The following is a 12,650-nucleotide window of genomic DNA, read 5'->3' on the forward strand; positions in this document are numbered from 1 at the left end:
TAAAGTGTGTAGAATTTGGAGAAGCGTGAGCAAGAGTAAAATTTTGGACAAGGACAATATTGACGATAAGGAATCTATAGTTGTTAAGGAGATCAAGATAAGGAAAGTGAAATGTGGTACTTTTCATTCAAACAATAGGAAAAGTGTCATGAGGGCAAGCTCCCATCCACAGAAGGTTTGTGAAAATTAAGATGCGCATGAACGGATTCTAAACCTAGAATTCCACTGAAGAGTTTCCCTGGTCTTGAAAAGCCACTGTTAGGGTGATGTTTCTTTCTTGCAAATATACTGCAAGGGGCCAGACTCCATTCCAACCTTACTGCAGAATTTGGCAGTGAAGCCACATGGTATTAGTTTTGCCAACATGAAAGAAAGAAGGTTTGTGGGGAACCGTGAAGTTTTACTCCATTATTTCAGAGAGCACTGAAGATAACAAGGTGTAGCAGAGTTAAAGTCCTTAAAAGAAGGCACAGAAGGGCCACAGATGTAGCCATCATGCTGAGGTCTAAACCACAAATGAAGACGCCAGTATTTTTGAAATGCCACACTGTGGTACATCTTCTAATGGAATCTGGTTGTGAGCCAAGGGTGTCCTGGAGGCAGCTATTGAGCTACGAGCTTATTACATGTATAACAGTCTTTTTCAAAAGTAATAACATTAAATTAAAAAATCAAGATAGTTTCTCTTCTGAATCACGGACTCTAAGACTAGAGTCCTCCCAATGATTTGTTTTCAATTAGTAACTTATTTCTAAAAGTCTGAGATAATTATAAAATCAAGCAGGAATTGCAGTCGTTTTCTGTCTCACCAAATTTAACTAATCTGAAATCTAATACCAGGGTGCTGGTGAAGCAAATGATGGCATGTCTACATATTAGAATGTTAATACCTATTGAAATTATATTAGAAATTTTTCTTTAATATGAAGGATGTCTGTTAAACTAAAAGCATGGAAAAGCAAAACTTGGAAAAAAGATATATTAAACACAACAGAACACATGCACACACACACACACCACACCCCAAACACACACACAAATACACACACACACACACACACACACGCACACACACGCATACACACAGAGAAATATATAGGGAGCCAGCACACACCAGACTCTGCTGCACATGAGATGAAAACACACTGAAATCAAAGAGTAATTATCTATGATTGTGCTGTATTTCGTTTTCTTATTGGAACTGTGGGGTATTTACCAAGCAAGTAAGAAGCACCTTGAAAATAACGTTGCACTTTGTCAAAACAGAGAGAGTTATATTTTTCAATCTCTCAAGTAAATTTCAACATTTTATTTATTTTCATAAAGGACATTTTAAATTTCAAACATTTCGCATCCATGACAGGAAGTATGACTCGATACACTTTTTCCTGCAAATGGAAAGTGCCTTTGTTGGAACTGAGGAAGATCATTCAATGGGTAAGAACATTTGCTCCAGGAGCACAGGGAGCAGAGTTTGAATCCCCAACACCCACAAAAATGCTGGGCATGGATATGTATAACTCTAATCCTTGCCTTGAAGGCAAGAGAAAGGTAGATACCAAGAGCTGGCTTTCCATCCAGCCTATGCTAAACAGCAAGATTTCTGGTCAGTAACAGACTATGTCTCAAGGCAAAAATGGAAAAAACAAGAGAGACAGATACTTGTCCTACTCTGGCCTTTATAGCTGTGTGCATGGGCACAGCCACTCAATAATTCACAAGCATTAATTATACACATAAACCACACACACACACACACACACACACACACACACACACATGAACACATTCATAAACATACATATACGCACATCCACAAATACATGTACATAAAAACACGTAAAAACCAAGATGTACAAACATACACCTAACCACACACACGAAAGCAAACAGAATACACAGCTCCTTTGTACATAGTCAGTAAGTACAAATGTATTATTCCAGGTTCAACTTGTTAATTACCTGCTGTCATTTAGTTTATGTATATAGCAGATATTTGAAGTAAATTGTATTTCATTTAGAATAAGGAAAGGGCAGAAACTAGGGCAAAAATGGAAGTCTATGAAGTGTAGGTAAAACACATGATAAGTGAAGTCCACTGAGCTCTATACAACAATAGATAAAAACTGAGATCTTCTTCATTATTTTCTCATTTTGGTATGAACATAATTGGCATATTGCAGTCCTTATTTCTTCCATTATAAGTCTAGTAATGAGGGACTGGAAAGATGATTTAGTAACTAAGAAACATTGGATGTTCTTAGAGAGGACCTGGCTTTTATTCCCAATAATTGAGCCACACAATAGCTCACAGCTGTCTAGATCTCAGTGGCCTTCATGTGCACATTCGGTGCCCAGGCATAATATGCAGACAAAGTCCCCATACACATAAAGTAATGAAATAATTTTTTAATCTAGTAGTAATTATGAATTGTTCAGTATAAATTTCCACTGAGTCATAATTTCCTAAGTCCTTTTGTCATCCAAAGATACAATCCCACCTGAAATATACAAAAGAGATTTCTCAAAACTTTAAAAGTTACTGTTTAAAACTTGTGCAAGTCCTCGGGTAACTTTTCCTCCCTAAAGATTTTACAGTGATTATGGGGCAAGTGAAAAAATAAAAACCACAGCAAAACATTAAAAATAAAATTAAGTTCAGGCAAACTGTCTATTTCCCCATAGCATCATAGAAATGTGTGCTAGCATGATGGAAAATAGCACTCAAATCTTTTCTCTGAATTTAGACAGAAAAGACTGTCCAAAGCAATAGGTGGTACCTCATCACGTGATCCCCAGTAATTAATTTGTTACGAGCCTCCATAAATAAAACAAATACTGAGTGATATGCGGGCTTCTGTTGTTGGAAGCACCCCGTCCTCTCATTTCTGCCTTTCTGGATCCTGACATTATTTCTTGGTTACCAGTTGACAGTTCAGTGCCTTGAGTGTTGCTCTTGCTGTAGGGTTAGCAGGATAATTGACAAACCACAGGGATCGCATCCCTGAATGAGGATGGCCAGACTGTCAAAACAACCATGACAAACTCTCACATCAACTTCCACTCCAAGTCAGGGCTGTGAGGGAAAAATTCACCTTGGCAGGGCAGATGGGAAGTCTTTAGTTTAAAATATTTCCCACTGCAAAGTAACTTCAGCAAGGAACAGAAATGATATAATCTTTAAAAATGTATACTATAGAAAAACACATAACTAGGATCACAATTAACTAGAACATTAATTATAAATAAATGTCTCTCTTTTAGTTTGGTTATTTATTGTGCCTTTTGGACTTCATAAAATGTCTCTCACTTCTTATACAAGATTGACATATATTTGGAACAAATCTTTCTGTATTTGATAGACTGTGTCTATGAAATATCATATGCCCATAACAAGTATGTACACATAGGCAAGTGAACTAATCCAGTTTTATAAACTATATGTAATTTAAGATGATTTTGTAAATGCTAAGCTGTTTCGTATATGCATTTCATATTAATAAGCAGCTTGCCACAGGTTGTGATTACCAATTAGGAGTCTATACACATTTCCATCTTCAGGAAAACAGTTTAAGATTGTTTCAAAAAAAATTTTAACTAAATCTGTGACTTTAAACATGGTCTCTAGACTTTCAGACTCTTATCATAGATCTTTGAAATGACAGCTGAAGTGACATCTATTTATCACGCAGGAATATTCTCTGTATGAAAACATAGATTGCAAACCGTTAAAGGGAAATTAAAATGCAAATACAAAAAAGAGTTATTTACTTAGTTCTGTGCCAGCTAACACATGGGATATGGACACCTAGGATTAGAAGGATCCAATTATTTTTAAAATAGAAAACGTAAGAGCTTATTCATGCACCACTTGGGTCTTGGAATGTGATCAAAATAGTTTTGGAATAGTTAATCAGTATTTTTCCATCAGAGTCAAAATTTTCAAAACATTAAAAAGAGAGAGCAAGATGCACAAGTGAAGATTATTCGCTGACAGACACTTCAGCTCAACAAATACCGAGACAGTCAAAAACAAGGACTGGAATAAAATGGCATTAAACTATCGATTTTTATCTTAGAAAAGTGACATTTTTGAAAGTTTCATTAACATTTGTGAAGAAGGGGAAAAACACGAAATTTTGTGAGTCCCAACAAACTTGGTCTTATTTTTCTCCAGTATGTGTTAAAATATCACTCTAGAACAAACTGTAAATACCCTCATATTTTATGCACATTTTGCTTGTTGTTTTTTTCTTAACAAACTGGGGTTTAGAGTTGGTTAAATAAATAAATAAAGTAAGTAAGTAAGTAAGTAAGTAAGCACAGTATGACAAAGAATACAGAGAATTTTCATCCCAGGTATATGATGAGGAATGCCAACATTACTGAGCCAAGTATGGTAGACTACGCCTATAATCCAACACCAACAAGTAGGAAGTAGGAAATAGGAGGACCATGATTTTGAGTCCTGCCTACTCAAACCAAAACAAAATCAAATCAACCTTGAATGGCCTTCACACACACATGCCCATGTAATCAGTGCTAATCTCCATACTGTTTCTTACTGTAACAGTTGCCAATTTTTAATGCTCTTGATAATTTTTCTTTCCTTTTTTTAAACATATTTGATGATATAAAAGCAACATGTATCCCAGAAAAACAATATTTCTAATCCTTTCCTAGACAAGAAATATGAAGTGTAACTCTAGTGCAACAACTTATGTCAGCTCCCAATTTACCACATAATAATGATTGTATCAATACCCTATGATGTAATGTTTTTCTAGTAATTTAGGATATAAATATTCACTATACTACATTAGATATTACTGTGTGTGATTATCCCCCAAGCTAAACAGCAACCATCTTAGGGGTAAGAAATATCACAAGACCCTCACATGAGTATTCAGTCACTCCTTTTCTATTAACTGTTGTATGTAACTCTGCTTTAATTGCATGCAGGCTGAGCTCGGGCTAGAAGGAAGAATGGAGGCACTATGAAGCTTTATCAATGCATCATTAGGGAAGCTTCCGTCTCTGCTGGGTCTACACTTTCTGGAGGTGGGCTTTGGAAAGAAGAGCATCCACACTTCTGTAAGTAACCCCTCACCTGAGTTCAATAAACTCATTAGCTCTCTAAAGTAAAGTATGGTGAAATCATGCCCAAGGTTGTCATGGGACTTAGGTAGAGAAGTAGATGTTGTGCATGTCTTTGCCTGTGAAGGATTTTACCAATAGACATATATTTCAATGTAACACAGTCTTGACACTTTATGGTTTTGTTCATCTACAGACTCATGCATGGTAGAGTGTGCTTGAGATAGCCCAAGCTATATGTGATATATGAAATGTACTTTCCACTTTCAAAAGCTTCACTTTAGTGAAGATGTTATTGGAAGAGAACTCCATTAAAAGTTGAGGAGAATTTATTCTTAAAAACGGTCTTTTCCGAAGGATATTTTTCCAAAGATCAAGGGAAACACATGAGATGTAAATTAGTTTCATCCTAATGATGTCACCACACACTATTTAGGGCAGGTATTAATGTCATTGCCTTGAAGTAACAAATTAAGAAGTTAATTATAATTCTATGTCACAGATCATAAGTTGAAAACCAATTTGGGTACTTTATTCAGTTCTTTTTTTTTAAGAATTATAATTAGGGGCTGTCCATCATGTATGAAAGAGGAAATAATGATATTTCATACTGAAGGGATTTTGTACCTATTGAACAGGCTTTTATTCCAGATATGTGCCACATCTGTAACAATAATTGACATCATGTTATCAAAAAGTCAGTCATCTCTTCTATGTAAGAGAGAGAGCACAAGGAGAACATTTGATGATAATGACAGCAAATTTGAAGAGTATCCTGATTTCTTACTGCCAAAATCTTCATACTGTAGGGCAGAAAACAATAGGATGCAATTTTGTTCCACACATCCTTATCTCTCTATTTTATCAATGAACAAAAGAACCTGTTCAACGTCATCTAAAGTCAGCCAATTAGAATGAAGAGAAAGCCACAGGAGTTATCTCTATTTTACCACCTGAAAATTCATTTTCTACCATTATCACACCACACCATATTGACAAAGCTGTATTACTAACTCAGAGTTTAAACTGTTTCAAATGCTAGACTAAAGTCTATCATAACCTTGCTAAAAGTATATTTCAACTCACCACAGAACCATATCTTAACTGTTGAGCAATTATTAACTTGCCACATTTTTCAATACCAACTCCTACTTAGTGTTCCCATCCATCCATTCTACATATAACTGACACTCAAAGAGTCCTGTCCCTTCTTTGCTTTTCTGGATCACATGGCTGAGAATTTGGATAATGTATAATAACCTTCTCAGTAAGTAGGGCTTTTGAGAAGTATAAAACACATGTTACCAAAGAACATATTTAATTGAAATCAAGTTATAGTCAGGTAAAACCACCATAATGACACAACTATTTTCATTCGATGGTGAGCATATGGCCAGTTCTATTAGAAGAACACTTTTGAAATCTATAAATTCCCCATAAATTTGTTGCCTACTCTTACCAAAAATGATTTTTGAAAAAATAAAATGTTTAAAATTGATGTTTAATGAGTTAAATGAACACACCATAGATAGGGGAGTAATAAAGAGAAGAACACAGCCTGAATGCTGAACGGCTGAGACAGTTAGAAACCAAGGTTCTCCGTTTTAATACTGAAAAAAATAAGAATCTTTTCCTTACTACTTAAATGTCTCTGATCCTGATCTCAACTAAAATTTGGAGATGGGGAAAACCCTGATTTGAGAAATGATAAAACTGTGTAAGTATAGCAATGTTCAGAGGCATGGAGGAAGTTGGAAATAATTTCCGATATAAATTTAGAAAACAATCCTAATGTCATAAGAACAATCCCTTAAAGTTTAAGTGGAACATCCCTGGAGACTGAATGTTTCCTAAAGGATTATAAGTGAACAGTGTAGTTCAAATATCTGGATTTGTCTCTATGTGCATCCTTGCAGAGGATGAGAAAGGGAGCTAGAGAAATACAATGGCAGCATGCTAGAAAATACAGGCTTCTAAGCATGGTAAGAATGCTCTTGCTACCTCTCCATGCCTATCCCTTGCTTCCTCTTATAAAGTAACTACAGAAAATGTATGCAAGAAAAATTTAAAAGATTGAAGATTTGAAGAGTAAGGATGCCATTGTATATTACAGATGTACTTAGAAGTACTAGCTTTATGTATTCCTAGCTGAAATAAATAAAATATTGATATAAAATTATACCATTTTTATACATAAATCTGTACTTGTATATAGAGTACATACATATGTTTGCACATGCACAACCATATGACATTAAGAAGAAACACTCAAGTCTCACAAATACTCAAATACAATTATCATCATTGAGTTGTTGATAAAATGCATAATAATTACACAAGATTTGTTTTTTAGTGTTTTAGGCATGACACCAATATATTGTCCAGGATGGTCTGGAACTAACTATGAAGCCAAGACTATCTTCAAATTCATCATCCTCCTGTCTTTGCTTCATGAGAGCTGAGATTGTAGGTACCACATACCCAACTTCAAGAAGATGATTATGGCAATGCGGAGCCTGGGAAAACATACTTGAAAATTTTAAATAAGCTTTAACTTTTATAGGCTGAGATCCAATATGGAATGATAAATCTAACTCTACAATACCTATGGAGCAAAATTTTGTTTAAGAGGACAAATGGAATAAAATTAAAGAGGGCCTAATAAAATAACATAAATATAGTTTTATCTGTCCTGTAGTACATGTTTTTTGATCAAAGGAAACAAAAACCCATTAAAATAAAAATGAATAATGAAATGGCAGAAAATCTCTCTCCACCATAATGCAGAAATAAGGAGAAGGTAAAGGTTAAAAAAAATTTTATTCTGATACCTCCTTCTTCAATCAAAGTTTGTTGTGCAAAGTCATAGTATTTATTATTCAAAATGATTAAGACAAACCTTCATTTAAGAAAATTAAAAATCCGAATTTTAAGAGAACTCCCATGCACATTTTAAAATGGTTTCTTAGTTTTGTTAATGTTTAATATTCTAGAGACTAACTCCCCACAATTACTATGTTTAAATTAGCAAAGGTATGCACGAGCTGAATACCATTGCTCTGTAAATATCAATTCATTCCCCAAAGGCCAAGAAACCTCTAACTCTGCTAGTTGACCTTAAATTAGCCTGTGAACAAAATAATGAAATTCTGGTTATTAATATCAATTATAGTTTATATCTAAGTACTTTTGTAGCACACATTACATAACCACTCTTAAATAAATACATAATAAGAGCCCCAGAAGTAACCATTACAATGTGGGACATTTAGAGTGTGGGATAAATGCAACCTTTGTAGACCATACAGTGGAACATAGGTGTCTTTAACCCTCAGCATATATCTGTCTTAGTCTTTCAGCCACATAATTACAAAATTCATTAGATCAAAAGACATGTGGAAATGTTCTACATATCTAAACATTAACATAGTAGTAGTGAATCTGTGGTCTTGAGTTTACAAGATAGTAGTTGGGCTTTCTAGATCTACTAGTCATAACTCTTCTTTCTCTGAATAACTCCTGATAAGTGTGAGGTTGTTGATAAAGTTTCTTTTTTATAAATGATACCATACATGTAACTCACTACTCTGAGATATATACATCATCTAAACATTGATTGATTCATGTAACATGGATATATTTGGAAAGCTATTTTGAGAAAGTAAAAAATCTGTTACATTATTACTATGTTTTTTAGAGTATTATTATAATATATGAGGTTTATTAGAGTAGTTTTCAGGTGGTGGTTCAGCTAGTCCAAAAGGCCATCTACTGAAGGAAAGTCTAAGAATCTTGGAGTTGTTCAGTCTATGAGGCTGGATGTCTCATCTGGATTTCAGTATACACCAGAATCCTGAACAGCAAGCTCAATGGCAGTGAAGGAATGAATCTGAGAGAGAGAGGGAGAGCAAGCAGGTAAGGATCAGTATCTTAATTCTTCCACTTAAAAGTAAATATTGTCACCTCAAAAGATCCAGATTAAAGGTAGGACTCCCCACTTCAAATTATTATTTATTAAGAAAAATATCATGCAGATGCACTCAGCTGCACAGGTTTTAGTTAATGAGAGATGTAGTCAAGTTGACAACCAAGAATAGACATCACAGTTCCTCACCCCAAATTCAACAGTGTTGGGAATGCCCTTTAAAGGCATTATCCGTATGAACTTAATATGAATAAAATAATTTTATTATTTAATAAATATTAAGAAATTGAACTTTAATTAAGTACTTCCCCCAATTTTATATATATATATATATATATATATATATATATATACACATAAAATACTTTTATAGAATGCTAACAAAATTTTTTAACTTCATAGTAAATCTAAATAATCTTTCTTACAAAACAGAAGACGGGGAAAATCTATAATTTATATAAAAACTTGTATTGTTATGATACCATCATGGACAAAGACAGAATAAATATCCTGTTACACAACACTGTGGTATATGCCAAAAGACTAACACCTTTTGTGAGACACCTGCTTGCCTATGATCACGTTGCTGCTCTAATCATGATAGCCGGGAAGTGGCTTACATGGATGTTACCTGATGAACTGATATTTCTGGCATTGTGATGCCATCAGATACATTGCAATGGAGCTAAATTGTTCTCAACAAAGACAAAACCAATAAGCCCCTAACCTTGGCCTTTCAACCTCCAAAAGGAAACCTAAAACACTTTTCTTTACAGTACCACCTATTATCATGTATCATATTCTACATATACACAGATACACAGACACACAGACACACAGACACACAGACACACACACACACACACACACACACACACACACACACACACTCAAAGATGCATGTCTACACCAGAAGTGAACATTAAGGCATAAATACAAATGTACACTATCATTTACAGTTATTCAAAATGTTGAGTAGCTATTTATTCTATTAAACCATATAAACTGAAAACTAGACAACTCTGATTAAAAAAGAATTTCTATGTAGAAATCGATTGTAGAATGTAATACTTAACATAATAATGCATATTCTCCCACAAACTAAACCACAGATTTGGCATCCTTGGGTATTGGTTCTCAACCTGTGGGTCATCACACCTTCAGGGATGGCATATCAGATTTCCTGCATTTCCTGAATTTACATTACAATTCATAACAGCAACAAAATTATAGTGATAAAGTAGCAATGAAATAATTTTATGGTTGGGGGTCACCACTACATGAAGAACTGTATTAAAGGATGGTGGCATTAGAAAGATTGTGAACCACTATCCTAAGGCTTCTTCTTCCCTTTTTTCTTTTAGAATAACAAAAAAATTTTACTAAAACTTAAGATTTACAGAAGTTTCCAGACAAGCCATACACCATGGTCACAAGTTTTTTCTTCCTGTTTTGGGGGTGGGATGGGAGATGGAGAATCTACACTTGACAGCAAAGTTGCCATGTTATTAGTGAGGACTGTGATGTTTATTAATGTTCCCATTTTGGTTCAGACAATCAAGCTTGTCCAACTACAACATCTAAAGTTAGACTTGGCCAACTAAAGTTAGACTTTAGAGAGCATATTCTACAATACTGGTTAGCTTCATTTAACCACTGCAAGTAGATCTCTTAAGAGAGGGAAGGGGAAAAGAGGCCATAAAATTAAAATAAAACTACTTCCCCCTAAAAATTAAAATAAAAACACCCATACCCCTGGCAGTTAACCCTGACAACTACCTTCACTCACACTGCCTTGTACTTAGACCATGATGGGGAAAGGAGTCAAAGCAGAGTCTTTGCTCCTCAACATCTGTCAACGACCCAGGTAATACTTCTAGCCTCTGCTCATGCTTTACAACAGTGAATCAGGACAAGACAGAGATTTGTTAATGTACACACAATCACCAAAGATGAAGTTAAGATGCCCGTGCTTTTATTCTGCAATGTTTTTTAGACGGTGTCCATTAAACGCAAACAACAATAACAAAAGGAAGAAGTCGTGGCAGAACAGGAGAAGTGGTCTACACTTGATGATTTCATTGACTTAAATACTGTTCGTGGCGAATAGCCTAGTCAATGCTCTCACTGTTTCTATGGCTTGGGCTTCATTGCTCTTCTACTGCTCGGCTATATCATTTGCTAACGGATCATCTGGATTAGGATCACTTAACAAAGCCCGGATTAATAGCAGAACTGTTCGGATCTGCAGTGCTGGGGTCCACTTATCTTTCAAAATAACTAAATATTTTCTTCCTAGCTTGTCTACACGAGGATGATAAATTTTGGTCATGAAACGTACTTTAGGTGCTGCCATTGGGTATTCTTGAAGGAATGGTTCAAGTTTAAAATTCCTTCCCTTAAAGGGGAAATCCTGGGGGCCAGCAATGACCACATGAAAATAATGGGCATTTTTCTCATCTGGTTTTTCTTTAATGTCAGGAATTGATTCTGCCAGCCAACGCTGGGTTTCCTTGACGATCCCGAGGGGCAGCCCCACCATCTTGTTAGATCCCAAGTTCAGCTCTGCTTTTGTCTCCGGCTCTGTTCGCCTCAAAACTATCCTAAGGCTTTTTAAGGACACGTCTTGACACATATTCAAATCCATGGCATAAACCATTTCCAAAGATTTAAGATTCACATAGTTGGCTCTCCTTTCTGGTCTGTACCTGCTTGGGGGAAGATCAGCCTGTCCTCCCCGCTACCCTCTCTCAACACTTCACAGTCTAAAAGGCTCTCAGATCTGAGGCAGCCAGGGTAACAGGTAGGAGAGGTCACCCAAATAACCGCAATAGCTAGGACCCACCAACGGACTCGGGACTCCTCCCTGCTACCTCTGAACTCCTCGCCCTTACAGTGTGCACCTGCTTGGGGTCCAACTAGCCTGTCCTAGTCTCTCTCTCAACAAGACACAGTCTTCAGGGTTCTCAGGAGATCTGCTACAGCCAGACCAAGAATCTGCAAGTCTCCTAGATTAGCTAAAGCTAGGGCCACAGATCCCCCAGGAGATCTGCTGCAACACAGGAGGGAGGCTCCAGACAGAGTCATTCAGGACAGCTAACACCAGATGGTGAGAGACAAGCACAAGATCATAAGCAAAAGAAGCCATTATAATTTGAAACTATCAGAGCACAGCTTTTCCAGCACAGCAAGACATGGATACCCTGATACACCCAAAAAACATGATGCTGACCTAAAATACCATCTCATTAAGATAATAGAGACATTTAAGAAGGATATCAATAACTCATTTAAAGAAACACAGGAAAACACAGTTAATCAGGTAGGAGCCCTTAAAGAAAAAAAAAAACAAATAAATTCCTCAAAGAAATACAGGAAAACACAACCAATCAAGTAAAGGAATTGAACAAAGCTGTCCAAGACAAAAAGGTGGAAGTAGAAACAATAAAGAAATCACAAATAGAGGTGACCCTGGAAATAGAAAACCTAGAAATGAGGTCAGGAACTACAGATACAAGTATTGCCAACAGAATGACAGAGATATTGACACAACAGTCAATGAAAATACAAAGCATAAAACTTTTAACCAAAAACAACCAGGAAATCCAGGACACACTGAAAAGACCAA

At 35.8% G+C, this 12,650-nt stretch overlaps 1 pseudogene; it reads right to left on the reverse strand.

The window, feature by feature from the left end:
• Positions 1-11,108: 11,108 nt before the first annotated feature.
• On the reverse strand, positions 11,109-11,564 carry LOC103690504 (ubiquitin-conjugating enzyme E2 N-like; annotated as a pseudogene).
• Positions 11,565-12,650: the final 1,086 nt, after the last annotated feature.

Source organism: Rattus norvegicus, chromosome 9 (assembly GCF_021556685.1).
Source record: "Rattus norvegicus strain SHRSP/BbbUtx chromosome 9, alternate assembly SHRSP_T2T, whole genome shotgun sequence".
Taxonomy (NCBI): domain Eukaryota; kingdom Metazoa; phylum Chordata; class Mammalia; order Rodentia; family Muridae; genus Rattus; species Rattus norvegicus.